This window comes from Solanum lycopersicum, chromosome 9, assembly GCF_036512215.1.
Source record: "Solanum lycopersicum chromosome 9, SLM_r2.1".
In the NCBI taxonomy this organism is placed as follows: Eukaryota; Viridiplantae; Streptophyta; class Magnoliopsida; order Solanales; family Solanaceae; genus Solanum; species Solanum lycopersicum.
The window spans coordinates 47,680,542-47,693,862 of record NC_090808.1 but is presented as its reverse complement, the minus strand read 5'-3'; the positions used below and the strand labels follow the sequence as shown (position 1 = coordinate 47,693,862).

At 33.0% G+C, this 13,321-nt stretch overlaps 1 long non-coding RNA gene across 1 annotated transcript; it reads right to left on the bottom strand.

The window, feature by feature from the left end:
* Nucleotides 1-2,536: 2,536 nt before the first annotated feature.
* Nucleotides 2,537-7,980, bottom strand: LOC109121135 (uncharacterized). Its single transcript, XR_011211607.1, has 2 exons — nucleotides 7,725-7,980; nucleotides 2,537-2,995 (listed from the first exon to the last, which is right to left on the bottom strand). It is a non-coding gene; the product is annotated as an uncharacterized lncRNA (long non-coding RNA).
* Between the last annotated feature and the right edge of the window lie 5,341 nt (nucleotides 7,981-13,321).

Here is a 13,321-nt window from a genome sequence, read left to right as displayed (position 1 = left end):
AAATTTTATAATGCAAAGAGAGTCTCATTAGTTCTCAAAATATCAAAAGCCATAAAACTAAGAAAAGAAAGATTCTTCTTCACTTTTACATACACTGACAAAAGTATAGAGGCTACATAAGTATAAACCAAAATGTACATATTATATTAATTATAATAATGATTAAAAGAAAGTATATAAATAATCTTATCAAGTTTATCAAATACTTGAGGCAACCTCAAAGTTAGAAATAATATAGAGAGAGCCAAACCATTTGTCTTTCCCTGGAAAGAGGTACGTGAGAAAGTTCCATAATAAAAAGACCAACATTAACATAAAATGAAGTTAGGTATGGAACACCACACAAAGTTGTTCTCATAACTAATTTCAAAGAAGAACTTCACGCTAACCTTCCCAAAACCATCTACTAAAGGATTGAGAAGACGCAAAACCTCTAAGTTCCATGAAACCACAATAGAAAAAGATAAATAATTTACATCTGATGGCATTTATCCTTCCTTAACTACAAACAGTTATTCACAAGATACTATTAATACTAATACTAATGTCCTTCGTATTATGAAGATTCTTGTCATATTTTTCGCTATGACCCTAAAGGATGAACTGGAAAAGGTGAAGTATGAAAATGTTAAGCATCTAGAAGAATCGGAAGTCCGCTCAGTTTCCCTTCCTTTATGCAAGGTGAAGTAGGAAATTAAAGATTTGAGATTGAAGGCGCACATCGTGTTTGTTATGACTTGCTGGAAAAATTGGAGTTGTGTCTAATAAAACTGGAGAGAAAGATGCGTTTGGTAGACAAAGAAAGTGTTGAGCCTATTGCACGTTTTTAGTCCTAGTATATTTTAATACTAAAGGAGTTAGAAACTATTTAAGAGTTGTATAAGTTAATTTGGAGGTAATATTTTGGGAGAAATTGAGCCAAAGAAGAGTTGTATTGTGCTTTCTGATAGATAGACTTTCAAAAAGGTCTACAAATTATCAATGGTTGCTTGAGAACAAGGTGGTAACATGTATTAAGATTAGGCAGCATTTTGCCTTGAAGATGCTTTAAGAAGGAACACACAAGAACGAGGAGTATTACGAGATGCGTAGGTTCCTTTTGTTTAAAGAATTAATTGAGTACATTGGATATAGGAGGCCTCGATCGCTAAAAAGCCGATTATTTATGCAATTTGAGAATAAATTAGTTATGGTTCTTGTTTGTTTTCATTCATTCTTATATATGCAGGACTAAATTGCCTTGTAGCGATCTAGGATCCACATGTCCAATTGGCTCAAATGATTCTTACAACAAATGGGACCTACAAATGAACATCTTGTCTAGCTCCTTTTTCTTGACTTTCCCTGCTTGAAGCTTCTTCAAGGAATATTGTATTCTTTTATTAACTGAGTTACCTCTATGTGCAAAATAATCCACGGATAATCTCTTGACATTTTGAGACATTTTTGACAGTCTAACTATCAAAAAGTATAATGCAACTCTTCTTCTCTCAAAATCCTCCATGCCCTTGTATAGTTTTGAAATTCATCTTAACTCCATCAGATTTACGAGATACTAAGACCAATAAAGTTCACTGAGGTTACCTCTTCATTTTTTATCGCTAGCTTTCCTGTTTCATTAGACACAACTATAATTTGTCCAAGTTACAAAATACATGATCCACACCTTCAATTTATATTTTGTAATTGTACATCTCAAATAATTTCCTTCTTGCTTAAACCTTACATTGCGTCAATAAAGGGAAAACTAATATGACAACCTAATTCCTCGACGCCATATGGTAAACTTCACGGGATGTATAAAATTGATAAAGTAATTCACATCACTACCTCATAATCCTATAAACTCAAATGATCACAAACTCAGTTAACTTATTTTAAACTCGTGAAAAAATGGAAAATATCCTTTCATATTAACACATTCCTAAAATCATACCAATTCATCATAAATGCTAAACTATTATAAAATAATGTATACAGAGCTTCATAAAAACCAACAATCCCTCTAACAAATTTACAGAACTCTAACAATATAGGAGCACTGTCAAGACCTACCAACCCACTAGACTATGTAGTCACCTCTTTTAGCATATCCATAGATTATTTAGTTTATACTGTTGTTCTTTATCTGAGATTAGTCCCATGACCCCTTAGGTTATGTAACTTTTCTTATTTTATGTACGTGGTGCTCAATGATATAAATGGTATACAAGAAGAAGAAGACAACCGACAACACCTTAGAAAATATCCTTGGTCTAATATAAGCCTCTTAATAGTTAGCCCTAGCACCATATTTATTCTATGTAAATTGTCGTGCAAAAAAGAAAATAACCTCTGGAAAGTTGGTGAATTCAAAATTAATGATTAGTTTATTTATAAAATCGGAAAATACCCTAAAGATATTTAGAAATTAAATTATAACATTCACTAGTACATGTACTCTCATAAATTAGAACAAATTCATTATTGTGATGCATGCGCCTCCCTTTAATATATGTCCACATAATGTTAAAACTAAAAATGTTGCATTCGGTGATTACGGTGAAACAATAAACTTAAATGCATCAATTTATACAATGACTAACATTTCTTACACCTTTCTGGAATCATTGGATCTCAAAGACCAACATAGAATACTATATCTTCAATGCTTGTTTAAATTGATTGAGTATTGCGTTCTACCAATGTCTGCATTGGAGGATCCCCATTAAAAGATAAATAAGTTTGAAGGTTGCTTCTCACTTATTTCGTGTTGTCAAAATAAAATGTGACTTATTGGATCCAACAGTTACATATAAGAATAAAAATCTAACTAAATTTATCAGACACACATTAACTCTTCTTTACATAAATCGTTATTTCCACTCCGTATGTCACATTTATGATCATTTTTATCAAGTACTTGAGGAAACGTTAAAGTTGGCAATACAGAGAGTCCCAAGCCAATTTTATTCCTCTAGAAAGAGGTAACATTGTCCACCTGGGAAATTTTAACCTAAGGAAAGACAACAATAACATAAAACGTCAAGTGAGGAACACCAATCAATGTTGTTATCAGAACTAATTTCAAGAAAAAATTCAATCTTAACTTCCCCAAACCTTCTATAAAAGGATTGAAAAGATGCATCACCTCCAAGTTCCATAAACCCAGAATAAACAAGGATAAGTAATTTATAGATGATCGCCTTTCTCTTTCATTTACTAGAAAAAGATGATTACTAAACGACTAATTTTACTACTAATATCTCTCATATGATGAAGTTCTTATTATGTTTCTCACAATGACCCGAAAGGATGATACAAGTATATCGAAGGAACATCTCCTAATATTTAATCACTCCTTTGTTTCTGCGCCTCCTTTTATATTTAGCAAACAAGCTTCTCATGGAAGCATTTTGTAAATTTGTAGATTAATGTAGTACAGTTTTCCCCAACCATGTAACTGTATATATGTAGTGTGCTCTTATATTGTTACAATTCGTAAGCTTTTGCCAGGGGTTGTATAATTTTAAGAATATTTTAGGATTGCAGGATGTTTTTAATTTTTTCGCCCATTGGGAACAAGGTAATTGCATGTTTTAGAATATAGTTTTCAATCAACTTTGTTTATGAGGTTATCAGGTATCCATTATTATATAAAGTTTATGTAGAGAATAGCAGAAGAAAACTACAATTAGTAAGGTTGATTTAGCAAGAGAATGTAGCTTCAAGAATGAGGCAACGCCAACCCAAAGTCTAACTTTAAGTTACAGGGCTGGGAGGTGTGAGTTGATTGGATGCTGGAAAGCTCGGGCAATTCGTTCCTATCAATCTTTTTTCAGCCCAACATTTTTATCTATGATTGGAAGACTCAATTAAATAAGAGGAAGCTAAAGAGGAGAAGAAAGATTTTTGATAAGATACCTTTATTATAGAAGAATACACTTTTGATTTAGGTTGTTTTCGGGTTTTTCTTAGGTTGCATACCGATGACTAAGTTCACCCCTATGTACACTAGTTTCGAATGGTTCTAGATATTGCAAGATATAGATTATTCTATCTTTTACTGCAAATATCTAATTCTCTAAAATATCTAGTTATTTCTTCAAGGAGACGTGTCTAAACTATATAAAAATTTCATTTAATTATTTATTTTTAAATATAACACTAGACTATTCTAGAAATTATACTTGAAAAATCAATAATATTCCAAAAATCATCTTTATCATTTTTCACAGTTTATGCATCACCTGAAGTGGGCAATATGCTGTTATTTTGTTGTCCACTTAGTTTCCCTTGGAATTAAGGTAAGAATGAAGCAGGAAAAGAAAGATTTGAAATGCACTATTACAAAGAAAAGATTGAAGGTGTGCATTATGTCTAAACAAACTGGAAAGACAACAGGAAGATGTAATTTTATTGTACTCTTGTAGGTTTTGGTAAAAAGGAGATATATACCCATTCCATTTTTTTTAGTTCTGAAGGATTTAAGAAGCAATCCAAATTCCATATATATGAAGTTTGCTTCTATATTATTCTAGTTTTGTCAAATTCTAAGAGGGGTAGAGGGTGTTGCTGATGCTTTGTATATATTTTGGCATAGTAGTTAGCTATGATGATGAATGGGTGTATCCATGATGTTAAGTGTGTGTTAAGATTGCAGGATGCTTGTCCTTTTGTTCATGAATTGGAAACAAGGTTATCTCATGCTTTGGAATTGAGTATGCAAGCAGGTGAGTACACACAATTATCCGAGAGTGGTGTGCGTGAGTTTATTAAGTTCATGCACCCGGTAAAGTGTGCAATAACACATCAAGAAGCATTTGTCAGTCCACACAGTTTCCTTTTATTGATTCAAGATGAGGTTGAAATATTTGAGATTAAAGGCGCGCATCGTGTTTTTTGTTACTTGGTAGTAAAATTGGAGCTTTTTCCAAAGGAACTGCAAATCCAACTGGGTTTTGTAAACATAGAAAGAGGTGAGCCTATTATATGTTGTTGGTCCCAGTATATTTTAATTTTAACGTAGTTAGAAAGCACTTCAAAGTTGTATGAGGGTTTGGAGGAAATGTTTTGGGATAATTTGAGGCAAAGAAGAGGTGTGTTTTATGCTTTCTTATACTTAAAATTCCAAAATGGTCTAAGGAATATCAGTAGATTCTGGGGCACAAAGAAGTAACATATTTTAAAATAAGGTAGCGGTCCTCCTTGAAGATGCTTCGAGAAGGGAGTCATAAGAAAGATGAGCTTTATGAGATGCTCATTTGCAGGTTCATTTGTTCTTGAGCCTACCTTCTTGAAGCATCTTCAAGAAAAAACGCTGACTTATCTTAAAAGGTCCTACATCCTTAATCTAAAAAATACACTGATAATATGTTGACCTTTTTGAAAGTATTACTATCAGAAAGCACAATTCAACTCTAGGCAGCAAATGCTGCTTTGATATTGTAGTGATTACTTATTTTAGGGGTCTGATACGGGTGAACTTATATTTAGTTTGAGGACACATGGTTGGTCAAAAGTTTTATTTAAATGTAATAAAAACCCAAAATGGGAAGACAAAACACTTCTCAATTCTATATTAATGTATGGTGAGAGATGTTTACTTTTACTTTTAATCCTTATGACATGCTGACATCTTGGGTGTTTCAAGCATTGGGTAGTGTCACTATGTGAATAAAGATTTGTCTCCACTTGATGAATTGCTTTCAACCTTGTATATGTCAAGAAGCTTATCAAATATTCCCATGTTAGACGCTCACACTAAAGTTGAGAAAGGTGTTATGCTTCCCTTACAGAAACTACTGTTTTATGTTATGAACAAAATGATATTCCTAAGAAAGCACAACTTTATTGAAGTTAATGGATCTCACCCTTATGGAGTTATTAATTTCTCCAATGCCCCTAAATTTGTCTTAACTCATCTTGTGTCACGTGCATTGAATTTGTAAGAAGGATATACAAAGTATGTGCTTCATTATCGATTCCGCTTGGAGTTTCTTTTTTAACACTTTGGTGGTTTCTATCAAAATTTTAAAAAATTCACCGGGGATGCTTTAGTGGTTGTGAACCAGGAAACTATACATTCTCTTTGGAGGAGGGTGCACTAATTCAAAGGTGTAGGGCATTACTTGATAGCAAAAATGAGGGGATTACAGCACTTCAAGACATTCTTGTGGATTCATTGATCATTTGTGTGTCACCTATAGACTTGAACATACTGAATCTGTGGATGATGCTCTAGGATCAAGGAGAAGCTTCCCCACGTTGAGGATATCATTGAAATCGAGAGGTGGACCGATTCTTCTAATCTCAAGGGACTTTTTGATCTTATTAAGAATGATCTTTCATCATCATCTTCCCATTCTTCTTCTTCTTCTCTGTCCTAATTACTCTTACCCTTCCCATTCCATTTTTTAACAACAAGTGTTTGCTTTTACCTTTTTGTTTTGATTACATTTGTGGCGTAAATGTTTTCATTAATGCTATTGTTTGTTTTTAATTTCTTGTTATTGTACTTCTCCTCTGATTCTGTAAATTCTATATTATAACTTTTTGAGTTCTTACATGAAGTATGTGTGTAGGTTATATCCCTATGAACACGAGTACTAAAATTGCATCACCTGTGTTTTATCTATAGTCATAGTGTTTTATGATGCCAAAAAAGGGGAAATGCGTACTTGTGTGATATTTATATTCTAATTTGACTACCCCGATGCTCTAATATGTATCGTTAATTGGTTTGCTTTGAGAGATCGACATCTCTCAGGTTGAAGTTATGCACATAAGAAGCTATGGTTGATGTTAGAGCGACTAAGATTTTGATAATTCATAAAGGGGGGGATGCAAGGTACTCATTACTGAAATGTGTGTCACTCAGACACAGTCCGAACGGGATTAGGATAAGAGGTATCGTGTGAATAAAAAGGATTTAAGGTGGTGAACAAAGAGTTTTGATGACAAATGACTTGTTTACATAAAGGTTCTTTTCATAGTGGAAGCGTGCAAATAAAGGGAAGTTGTATAAGGAAGGATATCTACTATAAACTCAAAGAAGGAGAAGTCTTGCATCTATTAAGGATTCCACAAGAAATTTATTCACTTACAATTAGTGTTACAAGCAAAATACAATCAAATAAGAGCAAGTTTTGGTTGAAGATTCTAGTGCATTAATACAGAGAAACAAGATTAAAAAACATGTCCCATAGGCTTCTGCTTTCTAGTTCTTCAGTCTAGTTCATTTGTGTTGAAAATTTTTGAGTTGTAATATTTTTTTGATAGCATTGATTATTCTTCGAGTCAAAGGCAACTTGAAGATGGGTTCAACAGTTAGGGATGATTGTTCATACAAATGAATCAGAGTTTAGTTCTTAAGATTTGACAATTTTATAGTATAAATCCTTTTGTAGTCTCAGATTTTACTGAAGTTTATTTAAATCCTATATAGGCGTAAGTTGTGGTTAATACCCTTTATAAGATGGGGTTTTCCATGATAATATATTGAGGTATTACTTTACTTTTTCTTGATTAACGTAGTGCCAGTAGTTTACTAAGGAAATATAGAGTATAATTTTTCTTTGAACAATTAATGCGGGAATATTCCAACAAAAACATATCAACAACTAGATATGAAAGATATATTGAAAAACAAGACCTGCAAAACATATAACAATGAAATGATCTAAAAACGATAAAACTAAAGGCAACATAAAAGAAATCTATAAAATAATTTGGGAATATGGTACCTGGAGTGTGAAGAGGAGATCGTATGCACTCAGATGCAAAGAAAAAATAGTTCCAGCCAAATTTATTGCTTCTTGGTTGTAAGAATCTGGTTAATCTTATTGTAGAAAGGTGACGGTGTCCTGGAGTAGAACAAAAAGGGAAACAAAAATGATGAATAAATCGCCAAAAAAGTTTCGTGATGCACCAAATGGAGAAACCCTAGAAGATTGGTGAGGAGAGAGGATAACTTTTATTAGAATTCACGAACATAGTGGATCTGAGATGCAACAACGAAAACGTGTTGTTGCTTTGTATATACTGAGAGAGGAACTTATAACAAAATTTTTAAATCTAATAAATGCTTACATGTTGAAGCTTGAGGTATAATACTTTATTTTAATTAAATGAAAATCTTACTATTTATGATCTGTGGATAACAAAGGGAAAATCTTACTATTTTTATATTTTATCTTTTATATTTTAAGAATTTAAATTTTATTTTTGATTACATGATTTCATCATTACATACAAGAGGCATGATTAATATTAATTTATGCAAAAAAAAATTTAATTTCTAAAGTAGAAACCAATATCTCTAATAAATCTTGAAATTTACATATCATCGGTAGAGAACATTATTTTCCTTAATTTATTAAGAGATCTATGAAAGAAACACACTTATTGCATTCAAGTATAACTGATCAGCAATTAATTCAAAATACTGTTTTATGTTTCTTGTTTTCTTCCTCTAAAAATTTGGTCTTACAAATAAGATTTTTGCATTACTACTATTTTGTATCATCCTACAAAGAGAAAAAAGTTAGTTTAATTGATTTATCCTTTTTCATATAAATTTTTTTCGCCACCACCATAAAAATCGACAAAACCTCTCATATCATTTGTTTTATTATGGTGTATGCATAAACCTAGACAACTGCAAAACTGTACCTGTTAAAAATTCCAGCATAACTGTACTATTTTTTTAAACTCAAAGAAATTGTGTCTGTTTAACAAATAAAATTTAGGAGACCATACAAGTTAATGTATTGACAGTTTAAACAACCAAGAGATCTCAGTGTCTCGTACAAACAAAGGGTTATTTTTATAAAAATATGAAGCCTACAATAAAAGTTGAAAATATCTCTGAATATTTTTATTAAGCATATCGGGCTTTAAATAGCAATGTTACCACCAAAATCTCTATAAGCAAAATTTCGAAAACCTAAAATATCTAAAATAAAAACAAAAAAACCTAATAAAACTTTAAATTTCAAATTCATCCCAAGTCTAGGAAACTTATGCTAGAAATTACTAGTGTAACTTGAAGCAAATTTCAAAACTCATCATTTTCTTTAGTTTCTGCGGTTTTTTAAATTTTCTTCCTCAATTTTTTTTTGTAAATGATTGGTAATAAATTATTTTAATTATTTTTGAAATTTGCAAATTTGTGTATTTCTTTTATTTTTTATGCTTAAAAAAAGACTCTATAATTTTGTCTAATTTAAAATTCATTTCTATTGCATTTGGATACTTTTAGGATTCATAAAAATTTGTAGTAAAATTTTTTCGTGCATCATAATATCTCATAAAACATAAGTTTCAAAATTTGTATTCATTCTTACAAACCAAATTCAGTAATCATCATCAATAGAATTTTGTGGGGCGTTGAAAGAGATAATATTGCTTGTCATGGTTGCACTGTTCTCCACCATTATTATGCAATCACCTCAGCCACGTCAGCAGACCAATAGGCACCGATCTAGAGAGGATGATGAGAATCAAGCTAGGAAGAGAGAACGTCTTTAGTCAAAGTCCGCGAGGATATCCTCGCTAATTAATGAGAAGGCTCGATAGACAAGGGCTCAGGCGGTGGCTGTTGGGGCGTCTTGCTCCAGGATTGTTTAGTTTAAGAGGAGCCCTACTGAGGGTGTTGTTATTGATGCAGACACTTCTGAGAGTGTCCCTACTACAGAGGGAGCGGGTTCCCGGAAATCAGACCCGCCATTTTGTTGATCATCAGCGCTATGCAAATCAGGTTTGCATCACCTACCACTCAAATTTATATCATTAATGCATTGGGGACATTTGCATGATCTTATATTGGGGGTGGGGTAAATGGAAAGTGAGTGCTAGGGTGAAGTCTGAATATCCCAACTCGCTATATTCTCTTGGGGTTTTCTTTTGCTATGTTCTTTTTCCCCAAGAAACTGGTTATTTTAATGCTGAACCGGCACATTAGTATCTCTTGTACATAGTATAGATATGACATCTGAAGCATGATGTCTAAATAAAATGATATCCTGATTTAGAGAAAATGCTTGCATGAATACGCAAAGTGAATGATGAATGTGTGGCTCTAACAAGGACATAGAGATACATCACTGCATGACCCTCAATGTAAGGCTCAAACTAGGTGCTTGATAATGTGGTAGGGTATTGAGGTGTTAAGTGAGTGTGAGAAAAGTTGAATATTTCACCATTGGTACTGAGCTAGAACTTGCCCGGTTAGTCCAGCTAAAAGTAATTTGTGATAGATAATTATTAAAGGATCATAGGCCCTTCTTTAAAGATACCAAATCTTTAGCCTAGATAATAGAAAACCTAATGTAATTAATCCCTTCTTGATCCAAATGATTTGTGTTTAAAATGGACCTTTCTTTTCTACCTAAATTATCTTTTTTGGGAACAATATGTTGGCCATGTTCCCTCCTTGGACATCTGCACCTCAACTTATGCCACTAGCATAAGTTGAGGGTGTCTAATGCATAAAACAAACTCTTCTTGGCCCTGACCCAACCTTTGGTATTGTTTACCTTGGCTCATGGCTAAGCCATAAGTTGAGGGTGTCTATTACGAGGAATGCTCCAAAAAGTGAGGTTAAAAGAATAAAGAGATAGAAAGAAGAAAAGAAAAATGACTCAAGAAAAGTTGAAATCAATTTAAAATTTTGAAATAAAGAGAGTCATTTACACAAAGGAGAAAGAAAGGAGAAAAGAAAGGCAAAAGTATATAAGAAAATTAAGAATATGGTGGAATAAACGACGAAAAGGTAGCACGATTAGCCGTTATGTCAAACAGAGCAACAAGTCACTAAAATACATCCAAATGTACCCTACCTCACCCTGACCCTACGTTACAAGCTAAGAAACTCCTATCGTGATCCTGAGAGACTAATATGGTTAACCTAAAGCTTTGAAAATAAGGGCAAGCCTACGCCGACAAAGTACCAATGAGGTGAGAAGTTTTTCTGAGAGTGAGTGTCAAAAAATAATCCTTATACTCAACATAAAATAACTGTATGAAAAGAGAGTATATTGATTTTAAAGAAAGGACACTAGTTACAATACTGCAAAGTTGGCACTTTGGTGAGATATAAAAGAGGAGAGATATCGGTGCGTGGTGAGTCTCTGTCATGGTCTGATCCACATGAGTGAGGCTAATAATGATATCTTGTATGAACATAAAGAATATAATTGGGATTTATAGACAGATGATTGTGAAAGCTAAAATAATGATACTTTTGTACAAAGGTTTTTTGGTGAGTCCTAGTGCGTCGCTAGAGGACAAACAATGAATTTATGTTGAGGGTGTTGATGAACCATGTTTTCACGATAATTTCAATTCTTCATCATCAAGTAATGTGTGTCTAAGGCCTTTTTGGAGTAGTTTTAATATATTTTTCTTGGTTTTTGCAGAAAACATTGTTTAGAATGAAAACACTGAAGATGTACTGAAAATTGTAGAAAAGATGACCTACATAGCCATCGACGGTCCGTCGACCCATCGACGGTCCGTAGGTGGAAACCGTATCTATGAAGATGTTATGCTACCAATGATAGATCGGGGAATTCTGACTAAGTGTGGGGCTACGGAAGGTATGACAGCCCGTCATCAAACCGACAGACCGTCCTGGTGATCCGTTGGTGTTAACAGTACGTAACTCCAATATTCGATTCTAAAAGATTATAAGTCTGGATCAACTAAGGTCATCGACGGACTTTCTTCTCTGTCTGTCGATGGTAACAGAGAGATGAAGAAGAAAGCAGCTGAAAATAGAGTTGAAGTATGGATCGACAGAGGCGTCAAGGATCCGTCGTTGCCTCGACGGTTTGTTAAGTAGGTCGTCAACGCGAGACACATTTTTGGACCAATTTTCCATATTTAGGTTTCCGTTTATGTTTTGGATTCTTTTATCATAAATAGGACCAAAAATAACGTTTTGGGGGTTCTCTTTGTTAATTCTCAGAATTGTATTGTTGGTTGTTGAACATTGGGTTTTGGAAAATACTTCACTTTTCCAGAATCGATTCTTACAGTATTTTTATTAATTCAAGTGATTTTCTGGATTTTCTTCAATCTTGTCAACTTAAGTACCTGAATTCTTGTCTAATCAATATGAATTGTGTAATTCTTAACATTGGTAACTAAATCCACAACTAGGGTTTTAGTAACTATGGGTAATTAAAAAAGTAGAACTAGCTAAAATAAAAATTCTAGAATAGTGTCTTGCATGTATTGATAATTCTTTCGTTTAGTAGTATTTTTAACTGTGGGCAACGTTAGAACTCGCCTTGTTGATACTTACCCAACCAAGAAGGTAGATAAAAAGAAAAGAATTATCAATGTAGATTTAGAATACTCTATCTAATAGGCTATTGTCAAAAGTAATAACTAAGTCATACATCGATTATGATGCTTAATATGAGTTAAAAGGCAAGGTTTGGTAAGTACACACACGTAGCCGGACTAAGGAGCAGATAGAAATTCACTAGTTGCCAGAACAAAGAATTAGGGATACATAACTTACCACTTTGCATGCAAGATACTAGGAAAGAGTGGTTATAGCTAGTGTTACTACATTATGAACCTGTGGGGAACACCAACACCCAAGATTCTCCCATCACTTGATAAACATCAAATATTTCAACTTGCTACTTGTTTACTGAAACTTAATTAATTAGTTTTGTTACACAAAATCCCCCTTTAATTGTTTTTTTTTAAAGGACATGACTAAATAGAAGTAATCATACATTAAAATTAAGTCTAAACCATTTTCCTCGTGGGATCGAACCCAACCTAACATTTGAGTTTTGTCTTGATACGACCGCTTATACTTCTTTAGGGAAGTATAGTTTCAGTGTATTAATTATGAAAGGTGGCCTTTATTAGAATGTCTTTTGTAATCTTAAATGCGTTTTTAACTTATGGTATGGATTGATTGTTTACTCTTAGAATGTGCATTATGGATTTTAACTTGAAAAAGCTTTTTTTTAACTAAAGGTCCCTTAAAGCATCGTTTAATGGTTTTATATTGTATAGCTTCCATACTTAATACAAGTTGAATGTACTAACCCATATTTCTCTTATTTTTCTATAATGTGCAGGTTCGGGCTTGTAGGTCTTATTGAACAATAAGAAAGGCTTAGATAGAATTCTCCAAGACCAATTGGTGTGTCCTCAAGCTTTGAAGACAACATGATACCACTATTTTTATTTTTTCTATTTTTGTACTAGAGTACTACTATGCTTCTTATATGGATACTTTCTATTGTAAGGTTTAAGGTCCCTATGTTGATATTCTTATGTTTAAACCTAGATGTTTAATGAGACTAGTCTT